The sequence below is a fragment of the Heterodontus francisci genome, chromosome 23 (assembly GCF_036365525.1).
Source record: "Heterodontus francisci isolate sHetFra1 chromosome 23, sHetFra1.hap1, whole genome shotgun sequence".
NCBI classification, from domain to species: Eukaryota; Metazoa; Chordata; class Chondrichthyes; order Heterodontiformes; family Heterodontidae; genus Heterodontus; species Heterodontus francisci.
Genome location: NC_090393.1, coordinates 32,034,595 through 32,056,620, shown reverse-complemented (window position 1 = coordinate 32,056,620; position 22,026 = coordinate 32,034,595). Strand labels below are relative to the sequence as shown.

Here is a 22,026-nt window from a genome sequence, read left to right as displayed (position 1 = left end):
AGTGCTTTAGAATGTCCTGAGGTAGTAAAAGATGCTATATAGATGCAAGTTTTTCTTTCGCTTCCGCTTTTTAAATGATTTCCACTGCTCCTTTACCAATGCAACTTACTAACAGAAATGGAAATTTCCAAGGATGTTTAATGTTACACTGCAAATCTAGATTCATTGATCAAATTGCATAGATCAATTATCACTGGTGCAATTAATTATTTTCTGCTTGTGAATACATCTAATCTAATCCAGATGTCTGGTGATTAGAGTTGAGAAGAAAACAAAACAAAGTGGCGGCTGCATTGTCTTGCATGTTCTCTCTTTGTTGGAAGAATTTTATGTCAAGTAAATGTGGACAGTATCTAGTGGACACAGGTCCATTGCACAGAGCTGCCCCTGGATTGTTGAATGATTTCAATGGGTGTTTTTAAATATTATATTGGTTTGTATATGTTTCTAATGAGCTGTTTACATACAGGCTTAAATGGGCAAACTATTGCTCATCATCTCGGGGACAGTTTGTGGGAAGCTCAGCTATTATCTCTTCCACCCAGTGAATGTTTGTTGGTCTGATTCAGGAATAAAATGCTACAGCTGCTGGAAATTTGAAAAGTTGGCAGAAAATGTTGGAAACACTCAGCAGATCATGCAGCATCTATGGAGAAAATGATATAGACATGTCAAGTGTGGACTGTTCCTCAGAATTTGAATTCCATGTTTCTGGATGCAAGGGTGCCGGAGGGGATATAAAGCAGCAGGAACTTGAAGTGGTAATGTGGAGTGAGGCCATTGGTGAATTTGAAGATGGAAGGCAGGGGTTTTAAATTCAATGGATCAAGGGTACAGCAACCCAGTATAGTTCAGGGAATATGGGAGGAATGGGTAAGCAGGATAGGCAGCTGAGTTTTGAACAAGTGAAATTTATGAAGGGTATAGGATGTCAAGAAAAGCATTAAAGAAATTAAGTCTTGATGTGTCAGAAGCATGGATAAGGGGTTTGGAACCTTGGGATTGAGGTTGGGGCAACAGTGTTTTCATGGTGATGGATAGCATGTAGAGTTTGAAGCTGAGCTTTGGATGGAACAGAATGCTAATATGCCACACGGTCTGATTCAGTTAGGCAGGCTGTAATGGAGGAACGTGGAATTTGTGGCAATGGAACAGAGTATATGATGCAGGCCAAAACTGAAATCTTAAGTCTTACTGGTATTCAGTTGGGAGGAAATGTTTACTCATCACTGAATTGTTGTCAGGCCAGCAATCTGGTGGAGAGGTACATCTGGTATCAATCGTACAGAAGCTGACCCTGTAAATGATGTCACTGAGGAACTGTGTGGAGATAAGCTAGTATGAGGACTTAAGATGCTGGCATGAAATGAAAGCAGGAAAAATCATTGCTGCGTTTTGACATAAAAGGTTCGAACTGTGTTGGGGCGATCCTTTGGAGTTGGGTAGTGAAGGAAACTTGACAAAGGAGAATAGCATGGTCAGCTATACAAAGCGATGTGGTGAGGTCAAGGAGCAATGCACCACAATTGTGGTCAGTCATTCGTGGCTTGGGCAGGGTGCTCTTCATGCTGTTTGGATAAAATCTAGACAGAAGAGATTTGGACAGAGTTTTGGGAGAGATGAACCTGGAGTAGAGAGCCGCTGTTTGTTTGAGGACTTTAAAGAGGAAACGGAGGCTTGAGAGGACAGATGGATTAGGGGTGGGCTGTGAGGAGGGATTGATGGCAGTGGTGGTTTAGAATGGAGAGGTGATGACTAAGCACAGGAAGCCACTTACACTGTTTGTGAGCAAAGAAGTTGAATGGGGAAGGGATTCAGGAAAGTTTTTAGTTTAGACAGGCATCAAGATCGGCGCAGGCTTGGAGTGCCGAATGGCCTGTTCCTGTGCTGTACTGTTGTTTGTTCTTTGAAACAGAACGTTGTTTTCATGGAAGAAATTAGTCTGGTTGGTGGGGCGGTGGGGAGGGAATGGGAAACAAAATTCAGAATGACAAGATAACAGAAGTAGGATGGATGGCTGGGGGTTAGGAGCAACAGGGAGAGGAGGATGCAGTGATTGTTGTGGAGATGGCTGCATGGATGTTCTTAATCTTGGATATGAACAAATATAGAGACATTTTTCAATGCGGAATGGAATGGTTGATGTCAATAAATCTCGAAATGAATGCTAGTATGTTGTGTGGGTAGATTAGAAAAAAATGCATTTAGATTTGGCATAGGTACACTGATTACACAGTGACAGAATTTATAAGACAAGGGAGGGATACAAGTTTAATAATTTTCAGATAATCTTACTTTAATACAATGCCAGAAACAAATAGACCAAGAGACTGTTCATGGAAACTAATGCTTACTGAAATACCTCTCAAGTAAACCTAGTTATTTGTTGAATCCATTATGGCAAGTTATTGATTAGTTTATTAAATACATATTTTGATCATTACCTAGAATTCATGCAAGATTGATTTACAACTGAATTCTAACTAGTCTCCTACTTATGGCCCCATGCATCTGTTAAGCAGCTATCCAGCTAGCAAATTAAAATCCAAAATTCATAAGAGTGGGTACGAGAGAAAAACCAAGAACTGACACTTTCAATTCAGCCTACAAAATGTTTGAAAATACACATGAACATATTAGTCTGATACAGCCAATTAGAAGCCATTCCATACTATTGATTACAAATGGCTTATGTCAACCAGATCCTAAATAGTATGTATAAAATTGTAAGTAGAATTGAAGTGACTTTTCCCAGCTAAATACATATTTAACAAAGTTACAAATATTTAGATGTTAGTGACTACTCAACTAGTCTTTCAGATCTTTCTGGTCTTCATACAACAGCACTCCACTTCTCACTGATTATCTGAAAAATGGTTCAAAAAAGCCAATTCCACAGCATCTTATGCAGTTACCTTGAGTACAGTAATGAATCAACTCTTCTGTATATTGAATCACTGATGTTTGGTTTTAATAATTCTGCTATTACTTGGGAGTTTTACTTGCCGATTTTGCAGACACCTTTAAAAGAGACAAGCTTCCACACCTTTGTCAGGGCTCACCTGGAAAATAAAATCTTGGGACAACTTTTCCCTTTCTATTCCCCAAATCCCCAATTTAAGAAACATGAACAAATATTCCTCTAAACAAGCATTAGGATATTTATTGGTTAAGTATATACAAACACTCCATGATTCAATTACAGGTACATTAACACCAGTACTAGTGCAATAGTACATAAAGCAGTACAACACAATGAACTTGCACACTAGGCAGTCCTATGGACCCTCTGAACAGGGTTGGAATTCGAGCTTGTGAATGACACAAGACAGAATACCAACTCGGGTTGGAATTCCTCCATGTAAATATAGAATTTCCAGTACTATAGCAATACCACTACAGGCAGTATTCATGTACTGCTTTGGTAAGTTTAATTTCGCCAAGCTACTCACTACCACTAGGTACAAATCCAAATAGGAGAAGTTTCTCAGTTGACTTATCTTCCACACTGCAACAGGATGCCATCATTCCTAGGTTGATCTTTTCCTATCAGGACACTGAAAGGATTGTTAGACCCTGGGTTGCATCAGAACTGCTCTGCTCGACACTTATTACAGCTCAATCCTCACCATCTTTTTGGTCCCATGTGGAAGTTACACATTTCATTGGAATACTGCAGATGCCTCTCCCTGGATGCCTGCAAAAGTCTCAACAGCACGTGTTCCACCCTAACAATTTCAATTTCTTCAAATTAAACTATAATTACAAATTTGTTCAAGCATTAGATCGATGATTATTTAATTAATTGCTTAAAAATCAATGGCTTTTTGGACCAAAAGGTCTCAGCACAAGCAATCTAATCTACTGACCTTGGGGAAAAAAAGGGGCTCAGACATGCAGAAGCTTATCCATTAAGCTAACTTGTTGAGCATAAAGTAGTTACCTTTAGCTAGACACTTAAAAACTGACGAGATGTAATTAAAAAGTTGTCAGCAATTTTAGCCGGAAAGGAAAAATGGACTCTTGCCAGTGAAGGCTCCAATATTCATGCTCCAAGTTAACCACTTGTTACCAAGTTGAAGAAAATAATGATGAAATAGTTTTAGTTGATGGTTTCTCTCTCAACTCCACTGTAAGATTGTATCCTTGCAGAGGTTGGATGTACCATGCCTAGCTCTTGCTGCTTAAATGGCAAAATGGGCAGCAGGAAGCTGCAGTAGGTGTCGTGTACTGTGATCCAATAAGACAGGATAAGAATGGAAAGCAACAGCTCTGTTTAGAGGAGGAATCCCACATTTAGTATCAGCTAAGTAATGGATTGAAAAATTTGCACAGGAAATGAACTTGGTTACATCTATTTGTGTCCCTGTTTAAATGTAATAGAAAAAAATTCCATTGAACTTCATGTTTTTCTCATACTGTGTCTACTGGTAAAACCTTCATTAGCTTAGCACAAAGTGAAGTAGGGTGTGGTAAGGCAAGGTAATGGAACTCTTTAGAAGAATGATCCTACCTGACTAATATGATGGATCCCTTTTTAAAAAAACCTTTAAGTGCTTTAGCAGTTAGTGATGTTTACATTGAACTTTTATTCTGTAAGGATGTTCATTTGAAGATTATAAAAATTTGTAGGGCCCCAATGCAATGCAACTTTCCTTTTGCCAGATTGTTACAGCATGTGATCCTCTCACTGTTGCATACTCTAATCTTGGAGCACTGTACAAGTACTATTCTTTTCAGTTCGTGGCACTTGTCGGCTATCATTGTAACAACACAGATGTAGTACAAAATTGCATTGGAATCTTTCCTGTGGTGCACAGGATAAACTGTACCTAACGTTACCAGGACTAGAATTCAAACTGGTATGCAACTGCAGAATTGATTAGAGTGTTGCACACTGAAGCCTCAATTTTAGCCAGGAAAGGAGCAGGTTTGAGTCAGATGTCTGTTTCACACCCCATCTAATTTTACTCTCAATTGACGTCAGTCAGGTGGTATGTAAAACGGGCATCTGACCTAAACCTGGCCCCTTACCGCCTGGTGAGCTAGGTTAAAATTAAGGCTTTAGTACAACTGCCAAATAGTGTGTCTCTCTGAAAGACTGGAGTGCAGAGTAAATTTATTAAATTAAAATTGAAGTGGAGATTAATTTTGTTTTAAAATATAATATTACACATGGAAAGTAACATGCTTTTCAGGCTTTGGTAAAATAGTTAAGAGCAGGCAACTGCTACTGAACCATTCTGATTGATCCAAAAGCAAAATACTGCGGATGCTGGAAATCTGGAACAAAAACAGAAAATGGTGGAAATACTCAGCAGGTCAGTCTTTCATCAGATGAAAGATCACGACCTGAAACTTTAACTCCTTTTCTCTCTCACTCACTCTCTCTCTCTCTCTCTCTCTCACTCACTCACTCACTCACTCACTCACTCACTCACTCACTCACTCACTCACTCACTCACTCACTCACTCACTCACTCACTCACTCACTCACTCACTCACTCACTCACTCACTCACTCACTCACTCACTCACTCCCTCCCTCCCTCCCTCCCTCCCTCCCTCCCTCCCTCCCTCCCTAGTATTTCCAACATCTTCTGTTTTTGTTTTCATTCTGATTGATCACTGTGTTAAAGATTTAGTGAAAGGAATAGATGTAATCTGTTGAAGATTTTATATCTTTTATTTTTTGGGGGAGGCTGTTGTGGTGTAAAATACCATCAGAATACTGGCATACTGGTTAGGCTAGTAGGACTTCAAATGGAACTCTTAATCTTGCATAATGTTACTGTTGCAGTCTGCCTGCGTGATGGCATTAACACGGTAGTGTTGTAGTTTTTTTGTGACTGACCAGCTGCTACACATGTCAAGGCTGTCTGTGTGCTCATGTGTCACCCTAGTGCAGCAATGTTGGAGCAAAAAGATCTTATGTCATTTGAAGAATTATGTTTGTGAGTTTAGTTTTGTGCTAACTGTAAATTGTGAAATAAAAACAAAGTGCTGGAAATACTCAGGTCTGACAGCATCTGTAGAGAGAGAAGCAGAGTTAACGTTTCAGGTCTGGGACCTTTCATCAGAACTGTCAAAGGTTAGAAAAGAATTAGGTTTTAAGCAAGTGAGGGGGCGAGCATTTGTTGGGGAGCAGAATAACAGGAAAGATGTGTGATAGGGCAGCGGGCAGGAGAGATTAAATAACAAAGTGTCATGGGACAAAGGCAAAGAGCATGTTAATTGTGACTTGTGTCTTCAGAGTGAATTTGTCATTTTTCTCTGATGATGGTAAGCATAGTTTGTGGGTTTTGTCATACAAGGATATGAATGTATAAATCTTCACACTTCAGGCTTTTTAAAGTTCAGCAGACAGATCAATGGGTGTGATATTTTTGATGTTGTGCTATTGAGGTTGCCTGCACGCAATTAATTCCTCCCTGCCTTCTCAACTTGCTTCAGATAGCAAAACAAGCTGACCCAAAATCGCTTTGTGGTCAGTAAGAGGCTCTCTTGATGCAAATTAATTTTATCCTTTGTTTTGAAAGAGTCCAGTAGTCTTACCAGGAATTGATCAAATTTATTCTTACTCCCTGCTCTTCGCTAAGTCTCATAGGATCGATTACATCCACCTGATAGGGCAAATGGTGCTTTTATGTAACATCTCATTCGAAAGATAACCCCTCTAACAACGCAGCAGCACTCTTTCAATACTGCACTGAATTGGCAGCCGAGATTATCTGTTCAAGTCTAGGGAGTGGGGTTACCACTGAGGCAAGTTTGACATTTATGGATTAGGGTTTCAACAATGGTCAAGAGAGGTAGGGTAGAGGAGGAGTGTGATGTTATGGGGGTGTAAGAAAGCCATCTTGATAGTGTAACAGGTGTGGCAAAGGAGGATCAAGTCCTACTCCAGGGTTCTTTATCCCTGGGTTAGGTTGAGGAATCAAGATCAGAGGCACATAATTGCTTATGAGATGCAAAAGGGTTGGCTTTGGGTTTGTTAATGAAAAGCTGAAGGAGATTTTGACTCATCATGGTCTTAGTAGTTGACAGGCAGTTGGAGATAGTAGCAACAGCCTTGGGATTGATGAAGGAGGCAGGAGAGATAAAGCTGGGTACTGTTTGCCTATACATGAAAGCTGACTTCATGCTTCTATGTAATGATGGGTAGCTTATGTTAATTGAATATTAATTGGGTGTTTAATTATACTCAGGTGGTGGGCATTAACTGGTAATTCACTTGCGCTTTTTAAAAATATATATGTAAATATATAAAGCAGGCTGAAACTTTTGTTGATAGATTGGAGGTGCACAATATGTAATGTGTGTCGCTATAAATGAAAGCTTGTAAGTATATACAGATTTGGCTCCAGTTCTATCCTTCACTGCCTGGGTTTCTGAGTTGCGACAGCATATAAATACTGTAATAAAGAGGACGGAAACAGGGTGGAATCCTGGGGCACATCAGATGTGGCAAAGGAGGAGAAACCTATTGAATGGAATGCATTATCTTTGCACATTTGTTCTGCTAATACATGTTAACAATGAAGAGAGAATGGCATCATGGAGGTGGACTACAAAGGAGAGAAAGGTGATGGTCAGTGTTATATAAGGTCATATTAGATAGGATGATGAGGAGTGATCCACCATCACAGTTGCATCAAATCCCTGAAAGTTAAGTTAAAATTAATTTGTTGACACTGTCGCTGTTTCTATGACATAAGTCTAGGTCTAATGAGGACAAATATATTTCCTGTCCTTTCTCTCTCAGGCCAGGATATGATCCCAGAATCTTCAGGGAGACTAAAGAATTCAGGAGGTAGCTTGAAGGGGTTTTCCATTTCCACACACATTTCTTATATTCCAAAATGGACCATTTCTTAAATGTGGTGTGAATCCTGCAGTTGAAACAGCTAAGCTGCATGTGCCTATGATATACTGGCTGTAAACAATAGATCTGCTAGCTGATCTATTTTGATTTAGATTTTCAGTATGGGTATATTATACAGACAACCTGACAGAATTGCCTTTTGTTGGTACAAAACAAGGCCGAAACATTCAAGCTCTGCAACTCTTGCCAAAATCTGCTGTGTTTTTATGCTGTGAGTTGTTATGACCTAGAATGCACTGCCTGAAAGGGTGGTGGAAGCAGATACAATCATACCTTTCAGAAGGGAATTGGATATGTACTTGCAAAGGAAACATTTGCAGCACAATGGGGGAAGAGCAGGGGAGTAGGATCAATTGGATAGCTCATTCAAAGAACTGGCACAGATACAATGGACCAACTGGCTGCCTGCTGTGCTATGTCATTCTGCAAATGCAAGAAAGGTCTTGCACATTGCACCTTTGCCAAACCAGCCTCCTAATGATGTAAAGAGGCTTGTAGCCGCATGATTTTGGAAAAAAGATTGATCTTTCACCTTGAATATTTTCCCTGTGCCCATTGCCAAACCCCACTCCTGTAGCAATCTCTTGTTCTCTATGAGCAGGAGTTTCCTTTTACACCACCAGTATCTGGGTAACTGTAGTGAACTTAGAAGTTCAACATAAACCTTTGTCACTGTTTTCAATGTAATGCAACTATCGCATGCCCACGCAATCTCCTTGACTTTGGAAAGTTGTAGAAAACATCCCATCAGACTGTGGCTTTGGATCTTATCTATGAAGCAGATTTTAATCACTCGAAATGAGTAAGAAAACTTTAACAAAGACAAACAGATTTGCAGTAATAGCTATTACTTGCCATATAGAATATAATGAACAATTGCGTCTTCTGCACTAAAAGTCACCTATAAAAACGGACCTTTTTTAAAAAAAAAGCTATTAACTTCATTAACATTCCACATGGCCTTTTCTCCTCTCTTTCATTTTGTTTTTCTTTCTCTCTCCACCTGTGCAACATAAACTTTCTAACTCCTCTGAAGTTGGTGAAAGAAGAAAATCAAATATGTATCTTACCTGATTGCATCTGGGTTTCGAACATCACACGATAGTGTAAGTAATGACATTGTTTCACAGAAACAGTCTTCAAGATGCTAGTTCAGAATGCTGCCCCATTTAAATTTGCAGCTAAACAGCCCATTGAAAATGTATGCAAACAAACCTAATCAAAAAGTCAGGATGGACCACTGTCTTGTGTTGGAACAATCCATTGGTCACATTATTGGGACACTCTTGTTTGGTTTCTGGACTGTTGTTTATCAAACAGATGGAGTGGTTTTCTATAAGTGAACCTGAAGTTAGAGGAGGGGGCATAGGAACCAGAGTTTGTTGAACAATCGGCTTAGGAGGAGGTTCTAGAGTGCAAATAGACCAAGATCTGAGAAAGATTTATCAACTGAGGAATCCTGAATTTACCATAACACAAAATGTGATAAATGCCATGGACAAAACACTGTATTTTGTCACAAACCATACTGACATTACAATGGCTGCTAAGATTTAAGAGTATCGTGCTTTTGATAGTTTTATACTCCTCACTGAGATCCTAGTGTAACAGTTTATTATATTCTTAATGTCAGAGTGCTGCCAGGATATTTTAATCTTGTTTTATCTAGATTGTAAGAAAAAAAAATTGGATCCATCCGTTTCGGACATTTTTGGCATTTCATTGGGTCGTGATAATTTCATTACTTTTGCTGTACTGCCACTCATAGTTAACAGGGGCTAATCAGAATGTTAATGAGTTCTGCATTCCATGTCACAACCCAGATTCTGTTCCCTGCTCCAGACTAGACTCACTAAATTGCCGTGGCCAAGTTCCATTCCAAAGTGCTGCAATCCTAGCTCCAGTACTAGCTGTCACTGTGGACCTGGTTTGAGTGAAAGAGCTGTTGATATTCCTGGATAGTTGAGGTGGTGTATCAGTAGTCCTAATTGTCCCAATGCATCTTCAGCAATGGTTTCCCTCCTGTTTCTACTGGTACAGAGCAAGATTCTCTCCTTTTCCTCATTTTCTCGTTGTCCTCAGTGACAGCATCTCTAGGCATGGTATCACTATCTACATGTTCCTCATGCCGTCAACATCCAGCTCTATCTCCAATCTGTCCACAACTACCTCAGTTGCCAGACATCAAGTCATGAATGAGCCAGCAAGTGAGCCAGTAACCCATGCTTTTATAAGCTCCAGATTTGATTCTTCCAAGGTGCTACACTTCGTAATCTCGCAATTTCTCCAAAATTCAGCTGTCAGCATTCTGTCTCAACGAGTCTTGCTGTAGCCAAAATTCCAAACCTTGTGCACCTGTGATGTCTTATCCATCTCTCAGTGGATTGCTTTCAGAATCCTTCTCTGCAAACCCACTATGGTCTTGACCACCTCCATCCTTATGCTGAGCCCTCTGATCATTTTACTCTGGCATTCTGTCCAGCTCTCTGTACCATCATTTGAGGGCAAATTCAGCTGTCTGCATCTCACCATCTGATACTCTCTCTCGAGTGAAATTGTAGTGTCTTTTGAGATCTGTTGCATTGTGCGTAATAGATGGTGTTAGTGATATGAACAGCCAAGCAACTTTTCAAGAGCTGGAGATAACTTTTGTGATAGTTACACCCAAAATTCCATTACAGTAAAGCTTGCGGTCGGCTGTGCTGCAATGCATTATGGGTAAACCGTCTGCTTTCTCGTGTGTACAGTATCTGCTGATTATTGTATAGTGAGAAAGTTATGTCTATTGAGATCTCTGGGTGAGTTTGAATTTGTGAAGTGGATAAAATATATCTTGAAAAATAAATACTGCATTTCTTCTATCCTGTACAAGTTGTGGATAAAAATCAACATATGTTTTTTAAAAAGCACTAAGGATATTTGTTTCTTTAATTTTTTTTCTATCTGGACCATTTGCAACATTTCCATATGGTCAGCTATAAATGAGGGAGAAACCTTTATGTAAAACAGTATTACATCCATTTTATGTTTTGAGCTTAAATTATCTCTCAGATCAAATTTTGGACTTTTTTTTAAACGTGATTTTGTTTGTATTAAGGCCATGGAAAGGCTGTTCTTGATCATTATCATGAATTTGCATTATGCAGATTTGACCATTTTAAGGAAAGTTGGGTGGTGAAAATATCAACAGAGTGCAATTTGGAGCAATCTGATTCATTTTGCAGCACATCATATCTGAGGGAGTCCAAAAGTGCATCAGTGGCAGAATTTAGATCCCTCATCCTTTCATCTCCCCATCCCTTGCAACTGTTAGAACATATGCAATCTTTCTGTTGTAGGTTTGTATTTACGTAATCTGTACAAACAGTAACAAATTTTTCTGCACGTGTTTATATTTTCCACTGTTGCTGAGTTTTACCGATGGAATGAAATGTTGAACGCATCATAACATGTAAAATGAGTTGAGGATAATGATACAGATGTGTATGGTGAGAAGACTGTGAGAGGCCTGTTATGAATAGTACTACAGGATTATTGTTGCTATGTTCCCATATTTTTGCCAATTGTGCCTACTTTGTATTGGCTTACAAATGTCGCACTATATTTTTCCATTTTTGCAGCTTTCTATTGCTGCACTAAGGTCTAGAAAATGATCATAGCTTCTCTGCATTTTGTGTGTTATCTTGATTGAGAGTGACACTTGTAAAATATTTATCATTCTGTATTGTAATTGAAGGAATCTATTTTGCATATAGTGTGACGGAAATCACACCTGCCAAATGAAAACATATATTAATTTTGTCATATGGGACACCACTTGGAACTTTTTTACTGGACATTGCAAAGAACATGTTTTTTTAAAAAAACAGAGCTGAGCAGCTGAAAACTTGGTTGCACATTTGCATTCTGAGAGAGATGAATGGAGAGACAATGGGGGTGCTCCTTGATTCAATGAACATGATTGGTCTGGCTAATAGAGATGGTCACATAACTGCCTGCTGGTAAGACTGGGGCTTTTTGAATTGTGCCTCAGAAAGGAACAGACTGCGATTTGAAAACCAAGGAGAAGGTCCCTCTCTCTCTGTCTCTCTCTATAGCAAAGTCCCAGGAAAACCACGGTGGCAGTTTGTACGCTTTAAGACTACAGACAAAGCCTCTCTTCGGCCTTCTGGTACCAGAGAAGCAAGCTTGAATTTGTGCACTGAGGCCCAGTGAGGACTCCAAGACCTTAACTTCAATTGAGGACATTGTATCAAGGACATTAACACCCAGTAATTGAATTCCATTTATTACAAACTCTACTTCAATCCCCCCCTCCCCCATTCACTCTTCCCCTTCTGTATCTATTTGTTTGCGTGTTTCTCCCGTATGCACGCGAGCATGGTTGTGTCGCATATTTTAGAAATTTTAACCGAGTGAGAGTGTTAAGGCTAATAAACTTGCATCTTTCTTGTTTTAAACCTGAGAAAACCTGTCATTTGCAATTACAATTAGAGTGCAGTGAACAAAGGCTCACTGAGGGGGTAAGCAAAAATCACTGTGGTTTAAAAAGATAAACCCTGGCCAAACCAGGACAGGGGCAAGAGGGGAGCCTGAGACCCCCTTCCTCACCCGGTCGTAACAATAGTAATTTAATCTTTTGCATGTAGTCAGGAGGCTGAGCTATTATTTATATCCTGATATTGTCTACAGTCAAAATGCACAATTAACATTTGTCTCTGCTGTATGCTTGAAAATGGGCTTATGGTAAAGGTATCGCACTAGAGGAGTATTCTAAGTCACTTTTGCAATGATCTTGCCCTCTAGTTAATTTATTTAAAAAATATAACTGTTTCATTATTTAAAGCAATGATCTTCTGTTTGCTATTAACATCCTCTCATCATTTGAAAACATTGTTTTGTCTCAACTCTCAGCACTTTCCACTACATACTTTCCACTGCAGACTGCTTTTAAATCTTGCATCAGTTTTTTGGGGACAGAGAATAGGAAGGAGAAATCTGCAAACTGAGGGTAAGTAATTCAAATGTCATGTCTTCGCTGCTAATCTTGGAAATATCTAGGACGTGATGGGTGTGATTGAGAGGATAGTCACCTGGTGGTGAGTTTTAAAAGAAATATTAAAACCTGTTTTTTTTATTTGAACACCAAGACTTTGGGGTTTTTTGGTCAAATGAAGAAAAAACCTTTAAACTTATTAATACTATGGGATAGATTTACATTGTAATGTGCCGTTGCCCTTTGGAATGGTGAGTGTGGTGTGATTTAGAAGGAGAACGTCTTGCTTCACCAATTTTCTGGACCTGTTTGAGGAAGGGAGAATGCAAATTGACTTGGAAAGTCCTGCAACAGGTACCCATCACCAAATATATCTTCCCTGCTCTTTACTTTTTCTCCACACTCCAGTTCACTCCATGACACCCTAGTTCACCACCACTACTTTTGGCTGCCCTTCACCTGGCAGATTCCTGTGCAAATGCAGGGAATACTGCCCCTGCCCATTTTTTCCTGTACCTTTGTCCAGGGCCTGAACAGTCCTTCTGTGTGAAACAGCAAATTATGTGTACATCCTCTAAACTAGTGTACCTGTATTTGTTACTAAGGTACCCCTACCTTGGGGAAACAAAATGCAGATTAGGTGACAGCTTTGCCAAGAACCTCCATTTTGTGTGCCTTTTAGAAGGGATACAGTTCCTGATTTAGTCTGTTCTCAAAGATTCTATTTAATAACCTGTGATTTCATTACATTGTGTGGATGGCCCCATGTATCATTAAAATTCATGAGTAGCAGATCACATCAAAAAAAAAATCAGTGTCACACTTTCCTAATTAGTTCCAAGAGCTATCATCATACTGATTTCTTTATCTATATTTGAAATTAAACTACTGGAAAAAAAACTAGGGTTGTACGGAAAACCAACAAACCCAGTTGCTAAGATATCACTGTTATCAGAAACAGTGTAATTTATTGCTTCATTTACTTTTTGAAACAGTCCTCAGCCATTGCCTTTATTTATTGTTGTTCCAGCTACTGTCCTAAAGGAGAATAGGCATTTCTCTCCATTAGAGGGAAGGGTGGGGGGCACCACCCCTCGAGCAGGGGGCAAGGAGGCATGCCTCCATTACCTACCACAGCTGATACGGAGATTGAACCCACGTTGATGGTGTCTTTCTGAATCACACTCCAGCTGTCTAGCCAACTGAGCGAACCGACACCACCCCCCCCCCCCCGCCTTAATTTATAACCCAGCTAAATATATACCCATACAAAAACATTTATTTATAGATGATCAAAAAATATTCTGGAAAAAACCTCATAAAACAAGACGTTTAATTTAGAAATGCCTCCAGGAAGTTTCATCTGCAGTCCCCTCTCTCGGAGCGTAGTACTTGAAGTCTGCCACATTCCTCCGTTCCAATGTGGATGTTGGCCTTTTCTGATTGGAGAGACTCAAGTTAGCAGTGGCCTTCCACTCTTCCGCTACCACACACTGTTTTCATTCTGTGTATGTCACGCCTATGGTCTACAGCTCCCAAAGTTCAGCTTGAATTCTTCCTCTATCTCTTTAATGCGGTACTGAATAGGGAAGATGGGGCTTACAAACAGGAATCCTATGAATGAGTAGTTTTGTTGAGGATTTTTTGATTGGACAAATGAAAAACATTCTCATATACAACTGTCTGATTGAAACATCATCTCTGCAGGGTGCCATCATAGTTTTTTATTTGTTTTTGGTATGTGAACTTCGCTGGCATGGCCAAAATTTATTGCCCATTCCTAATTGCCCTTGAGCAGCTTGTGGTGAGCCACCGACAACTGAGTGGCTGGCTAGGCCATTTCAGAGGGCAGTTCACAGTCAACCACATTGCTGTGTGTCTAGAGTCACATGTAGGCCAGACCAGGTAAGGATGGCAGATTTCCTCCCCTGAAGGACGTTAATGAACCAGATGGGTTTTTACAATAATCCAATAGGTTCGTGATAGATATTAACAAGACTAGCTTTTTATCCCAGATTTAATTAATTTAATTTAAATTCTCCCAGCTGTCAATGTAAGATTTGAACTTCTGTCTCTGGAGCATTCATCCAGGCCTTTGGTTACTAGTTCAGTAACGTTACCACTATGCAACTGTCCCCATGTTGCCACATCCCCTGTTGCTGTGAAACAGTTTAAGCCGCTACTTCTCTCAAAGTCCAGTGGTTTTAATTTAAATGTCTCTAAAGTGTGCCCACCTCTCCCACCCAACCCCTCTCACCTTGTTATTCTTCAGTTCTAGCTCAGAATGAAACCATGCTAGACATCACAGTTGCTGTCCATGCCCAAAACTATTTGTGACCAATATCAGAGGAGACCAACTAGTAAGAAGTTAAGATGAAGGGGTGAGCCAGTTAACTTTAGTCCTCCTCTCTTTCCTGTTCAAGTGTTCCACCCTTTTCCAGCCTGATGTGATGCATTTTTGTCCCTTTCCTGGGTAGTGACTAGGCTTCTTGCTGCCTTAATATTCCTAAACATGATTGGTAACTCTTGAGGCCATTTCAAACATGATTGTCTGCCAAGACTGATTTGAATAAAGAACCAGGAAGTGAAGCATACCCATCATTGTAAACGTAATTTGTCATTTTAAGAGAGAACCCTAGATGTATGAAATATAAACACCCGGCTGACTATGGGAAAACTCAACACCCAGTTTAGTGGAAAATACTTTGTGTTTTCATCTTGTTATTTAACAAAAATGTCATTTCAATCTTAAAGAAAATTGCATTTTAATTAAAATTTGAGAAAAGATAATTGTTTTTCTGTGAATAAAGGCTTGAATCTGGAATACTTGACACACTAAGCTGACAGTAAGGTTCAGTGTCTGCTAGGAAACTGACTTTCTTTGTTGCTTGTGACAGATGTATTTGACAGGCTTGTGTTTATAGGAATAATAAATGATTTGCTTAGCAGCTTATCACATCTCAGACAATATCCCAAAATGCTTCACGTTATCAGCAAAGCGGAGTGACTGCTGTCTAAGCAAACTTGGCAGCCAGTTTACTTATAGCAAATATTGCAAGATGCAATTGTATAAGTAACTGGTTTGATTTTGTTTTGAAGGAAGAATGTTGGCCAGGTCGCCAGGAGCACTCCCTGCAGTTGTTCAGTTAGTGCCATAGAATCTTTAAAGTCCATCTGAATCAATGGAGCAGATTGACCGAACCTTGGTTTAACATCTTTCCTGAAGGATGGCACCTTTCACACTGCAACACTCCTTCAGTATTGAATTGGAATGTCAGGCTAGTTTCATGTGGTGCAGTGGACCTTGACCTTCCAGTTCAAAAGCGAGTGGTATAAACTGAGCCAAGCTGCCACTGGCAATCTGTTGCTTTTTGCCACCTTTTCCTAGGTTTAAGTCGAGAAAACTTTCTGAAGTGGAAGTGATTACACAAACATAGGCAAATTTTGATGAAAGCATCATCAGAATAAACTAATTTTTTTTTCACTAGAAGTGAAGAAATGCTCTCTAAACAGAGGCAATTATTTGCATAATTATCTGCATGACAACAATAGCCTTCACGACTATCATAACACTTCTAAAACTTGGCTGTTAATTTGAAAAGGTTGCATCTGATTATTACATTTCCTGCGAAGATACAAATGAGGGAACAGTGTAATTTGTTTATCATCAATACTTACAAAATAAATAGAGGAAGCCTAATCACCCTTCAAAATGTGTTTTATTTACTTGAGATTTTATGTCCATAATTGGGACTGTTGTTTGTGAATTATAAAATCAGTAAAAAGAGAATTGTTAAATGTGAGATAGAACCCTGGAGAGGAAGGCAGAGAATAGTGAGTTAGTAGAGGATGAGCAGAAATTATCAGGGACCACAACTTGGGCTGAATGACCTCCTTTTGTGCTGTATGATTCTAAGTACTTTGCTTCACTGATTATCTCCTCCCCAATATCCTTTTCTTTTGTCAACCTGAAATTGATTAAAAATATTAGGAAAGTTCATTGAACTGAAGGCGGACAAAGTGCCAGGAAGGGAAGCCTGGGTACAAGACTTGTGCCATTTGTTAAAGAAGAAGGATGGCAGACAGACCCTTAACACCGTGTTCCTGAGGAAAATGAAGGTCAATGCAAGACCTTGTGTCACACATATTGCACCCCACACAACTTCCATATGTTTCATCCCTTCATACCAGGTGATGGCTGGAACAGCTTTGGCCAAAAGGTCACCCTCCTGTGCGTCTTCAGCACAATCCCCGCCCAAATACAATATCCCAACCTTTGTCCATGAATGACACTTACCTCACCAACCTGATCATTCACTCTTAAGCAGGGCTTTCCTCACCACCCCCACCACCCCCTAATCAATCACTAGCAGCTAAGACACCCTGCTTTAACTCCATGACCTACATTGTTCCCAGTGCATGTGCAGTCTTGCCAAGAAACCTGGGTTATCAGTGCACTCTTCTGTAAGCATTGTCCAGCTTAAAAAGTACAGTGGTTTCATAACATTTATATGTGGATGTATGCTTTTGAGAATTTAATTCAAAGAGTATTTGGCAACTGTGTAACTGACGAGAAAGTAGGAGTTTTATTTTTCAAATGGTCAGGATAGATCTTTTGCTTTCATTAAGTGTGTATATTTAAAAAATCAGCCCATTTTATTACTGTGTAGCTCCTGCTGAGACCATGTAAAAGTTCACCAGTTCTTTGTGGTCAGCCTGCAGGATTACAGAAGTGGTAGAACAACAGACCACTTTTTCCTCACTTCTGTTAACCAAATGTTTGAATCCAAGTCTCAGTGCACTAATATTTGCAGCACTAGATCACCATTTTAATCGCTGCGCCTCTTGCCACCATCATCGATTTTTTTTTAAGCCCTCTTTTTTTTTTTTCTCCCCCATTTTTTTAAAGCTAATTGCTTATTCCACCGTTCATACAATTGCCCACTAAATAGATTTGGGAGCTTGAGGTGGGAGACAGTTAAATCTGTTTCCAGGCCTCTGCTAATGTTATATCAATCACTAATGACCATTTTGGTTTGTCAATATATCATCAACACCGATATAGTATTTCACTGCTGATGGTATAATACAGTTTAAAAGATGCAAATTCTCCACCTCTGGTGCTGTAGACCCAGGGCTGCTGCTAAAGTAAAGGAAAACATGGGTTTGCATCCTTTTTGGGCCTCTAGCATGTTCGGCTTGGTGGCACAATGCAGGTAAAAATGAGAGAACAACATTGAGTTCTCTACGTTCATGCCCTATTGGCAATGTAACAATTGCTTAAGGCGGGTGTGAGAATATTATGAAGCCTCAGCCTCTTTCCACCACCTCTCCAACGACCACCCAGTTTAAATACCTTCTCAGATGTACTACTGAGATCAGAAAAGAGGTCAGAAAATCATGATGTGCATAATCTGTTAGACACCAATCTGTGACACAACAGAATATCAGATATATCTTCATTTGATTGTTAGAGGGTTTAGCTGATAAATATTTTGTTTGGTATAGTTCCACAGTGCATCCACAAAATTTAACTGTGTGAAGGTTAACATAGAAATATTTACCTGGTTTGTATGTAGTTCCTTTGTCTGCCATTTTAATGTAGGGATTAACCTGACACTAAGTGAATTAACAGGTATGGGAATAATGTGGGAAGGTGGAGTTGAGGTAGAAGATAAGCCATGTTCTTATTGAGTAGCGAAGCAGGCTCGAAGGGCTGAATGGCCTACTTCTTTTATTTAAGTCTTCTGTTTAGTTGTATGCTAATCTTTGCACAGCATAATTCAGCCTGTGTTTGAGTGTCAGGTGTGCTGAGAGTGCAACACCCTTCAAGTGTTCTGGGTTTTTAGTTGATTATTTACTGCTTTATTGACCACTGTGAAATCTATTTTGACAAGCAACGTTGAATAATATAGTCTGCAGTACTGTCATCTGAAATGGCATTTATTGACCTTTCAGATATGTTTCCACATTTGCACCCTGGCTGAAAGGCAAGGTCATGCACTTGTTATGACCAGGTGAGAAAGAGGTCTAGAGTTCCTTTTCCGCCTTCACCTGTCTTCCCGTAACAGGGTTTAATTTTAAACACCATATTTTTAGCTCTCCCTTGGTGAATCCTTGTTCACCGCTTTCCAATTATAAGGCAAAGAAACCAGCACAAATAGGCTTTCTTAGGCTTAAAGAAGAAAAGTTTAAATTTATTAAACTTAAACTCTAATTCGATTGACGCCTACAGATACATGAGGTGCCCACGCTAGCATGCATACGCGATACACCCATACAAATAGAGGCAGAAAGAGCAGTAGAAAAATAACGTGGAAATGTTTGAGTCAATATCTGAAGAGTTTTTGTTACGGTTCTTCAAGCTCACTGTAGAGTCCTTGATTGTAAGTAGATCTTGCTTTTCGTTGGGGCCCAGTATTCTTCTTAAACCTTGTTCACCGGAGGAGACTTTTCTCTCTTGGGGTTCATGTGTCTTCAGTGGATTCAGAGGCTTGTGAGAAAGAGATGGGAGCAGACAGGAAAGATCTTCTCAGTCCAAGAGCAAACAGGCACACTCCGTTCAAACTGTTCTTACAATTCAGAAAACCCCAGCTTGCCAAGCAGGTTAGTCATAGTCAACTGATCTGACCACGTCTTGGATTACAGCAGTCTCTGGAATGCTGCTCTGACACATACCTGGTGATCAAGGTCCATTGTGGGTTGAATGTGTCAGGGAATGGTCCTTTGTCCTTCCAATCACCATGTGTTAATATGCAAATGTCTTTTCCAGCACTGGCTGATCTGCTTGACTAGTCCTTTCTTCACTCCAGTAATAGTTTAAAATCAATGTTCATGACAAAATTAATGTGCCTTATTCTTGGCAGGTGGGGGCCTAGCATGGCACAGTCCTTGATCTAATTATCATCAGGCACAAGGCTTGACTGTGGAATGTTTTTCTGAGTGAGTGCCAGATCCCATTTCTACCCCTCTTTTCCCCTCCCTTGTACTTATAAAATGCTAGTTAGAGTCATAGTCATAGTGTTTTACAGCACAGAAACAGGCCCTTCGGCCCAACGCACCTGTGCCGACCATCAAGCACCCGTCCAAACTAATTCCATTTCCCTGCACTTGGCCCGTAGCCTTGAATGCTATGGCGTTTCAAGTGCTCATCCAAATACTTCTTAAATGTCCTAAGTGTTCCTTCCTCTACCACCCTTCAGGCAGTGTGTTCCAGATTCCAAGTTCAGTGTGATTGTAAACCAGATGCATCTGGGGCACCTCATTTTTGTTATGTAAGCTATCACTTACCTAGTAGATGCACAAATAGAATTGAATTGAGTGAGGTGACTCAAAATTTAAATTTGTTCAGTAATCATGTTCTGTGAAAAGGATAGTAAAAATTGTGTTTGGAAGTATTATGTTATATGTACATTCTCTTAACTTGCACCCCAATAAAGGCAAGACCTGAAGCAATGCTATACAGCCAGAATCTCTGCACCCTTACCTCCCCATCCCAGGAAATATGTTGATGGTCAACCTGCACAGCCCTCGAGCTTTAGACTTCACAATCAGTCCATCACCAAGTCTGTTCCTTTTGCACTCACAGTTACCAAAATCCTCATGTATGCCCCTTTCACTTCCAGTAAACATTTTCAGTGCACTTCTCGCTATCTTTCAAATCTCCACACTGCATAAACTCCAGCTCATCCAAAATTGCATCCTTTAGAGAAGTGGTTACACCCAAAGTGCAGGCAGATAGATGGGTGACCACTAGAAGGGGCAGGCAGTGAGTGCAGGAATCCCCTGTGGCTATCCCCCTCTCTAACAAGTATACTGTTTTGGATAGTGTTGGGGGGGATGGCCTATCGGGAGAACAGCAGCAGCCAGAGCAGTGGCACCACGGCTGGCACTGTTGTTCCGCAGGGAGGGACAAAGCGCAGAAGAGCAACAGTTATAGGGGACTCTATAGTCAGGGGCACAGATAGGTGCTTCTGTGGACGTGAAAGAGACTCCAGGAAGGTATGTTGCCTCCCTGGTGCCAGGGTCAAGGATGTCTCTGAACGGACAGAGGGCATTCTGAAGGGGGAGGATGAACAGCCAGAGGTTGTGGTACACATCGGTACCAATAACATAGGCAGGAAGAGTGATGAGGTCCTGCAGGGGGAGTTTAGGGAGTTAGGTAGTAAGTTTAAAAAACAGGACCTCTAGGGTTGTAATCTCTGGATTACTCCCTGTGCCACGTGCCAGTGAGGCTAGAAATAGGAAGATAGTGCAGCTAAATACGTGGCTGAGCAGCTGGTGTAGAAGGGAGGGTTTCAGATATCTGGACCATTGGGCTCTCTTCAGGGACAGATGTGACCTGTACAAGAAGGACGGGTTGCATCTAAACTGGAAGGGCACTAATATCCTGGCTGCGAGGTTTGCTAGCGTCACTCGGGAGGGTTTAAACTAGTGTGGCGGGGGGTTGGAACCAGAGCAGTAGGACAGCTAGTGAAGTAAATGAGGAGGACATAGTAAATAAGGCCAGTAGGACTAAGAGGAAGAGCAGGCAGGGAGATGTTGCTGAGCACAGCGGGACTGGTGGTCTGAAGTGCATTTGTTTCAATGCGAGAAGGATAACAGGTAAGGCAGATGAACTTAGAGCTTGGATTAGTACTTGGAAATATGATGTTGTTGCTATTACAGAGACTTGGTTGAGGGAAGGGCAGGATTGGCAGCTAAATGTTCCAGGCTCTAGAAGCTTCAGGTGGGGTAGAGGGGGATGTAAAAGGGGTGGGGGAGTTGCATTACTGGTTAAGGAGAATATCACAGCTGTACTGCGGGAGGACATCCCAGAGAGGTCATGCAGCGAGGCAATATGGGTGGTGCTCAGGAATAGGAAGGGTGCAGTCACGATGTTGGGGGTTTACTACAGGCCTCCCAACAGCCAGTGGGAGGTAGAGGAGCAGATATGTAGACAGATTTTGGAAAATATAAAGGTAACAGGGTTGTAGTGGTGGGTGATTTTAACTTCCCCAATATTGACAGGGCTAAATTGTGGCGAGTCGAAGAGACTTAGTAGTTGGCAGGAAAAAAGACAGAGGCGCAAGGGGAGAGCCAACTGTGCAACAGCCCCAACAAACAAATTTCTCTGCAGCACCTGTGGAAGAGCCTGTCACTCCAGA

At 40.5% G+C, this 22,026-nt stretch overlaps 1 protein-coding gene and 1 long non-coding RNA gene across 11 annotated transcripts in view; one reads left to right on the top strand and one right to left on the bottom strand.

Moving 5' to 3' along the window:
- LOC137382709 (uncharacterized) overlaps positions 1-10,458 on the bottom strand; it is a 50,680-nt gene extending 40,222 nt beyond the window's left edge. Inside the window, exon 1 of the long non-coding RNA XR_010977263.1 lies at positions 8,955-10,458. This is a non-coding gene — a long non-coding RNA (uncharacterized lncRNA). The remainder of the gene's footprint in view (positions 1-8,954) is intronic.
- The window catches only part of kdm2bb (lysine (K)-specific demethylase 2Bb), a 267,493-nt gene that overhangs the window by 68,232 nt on the left and 177,235 nt on the right, over positions 1-22,026 (top strand). The window lies entirely within an intron of this gene.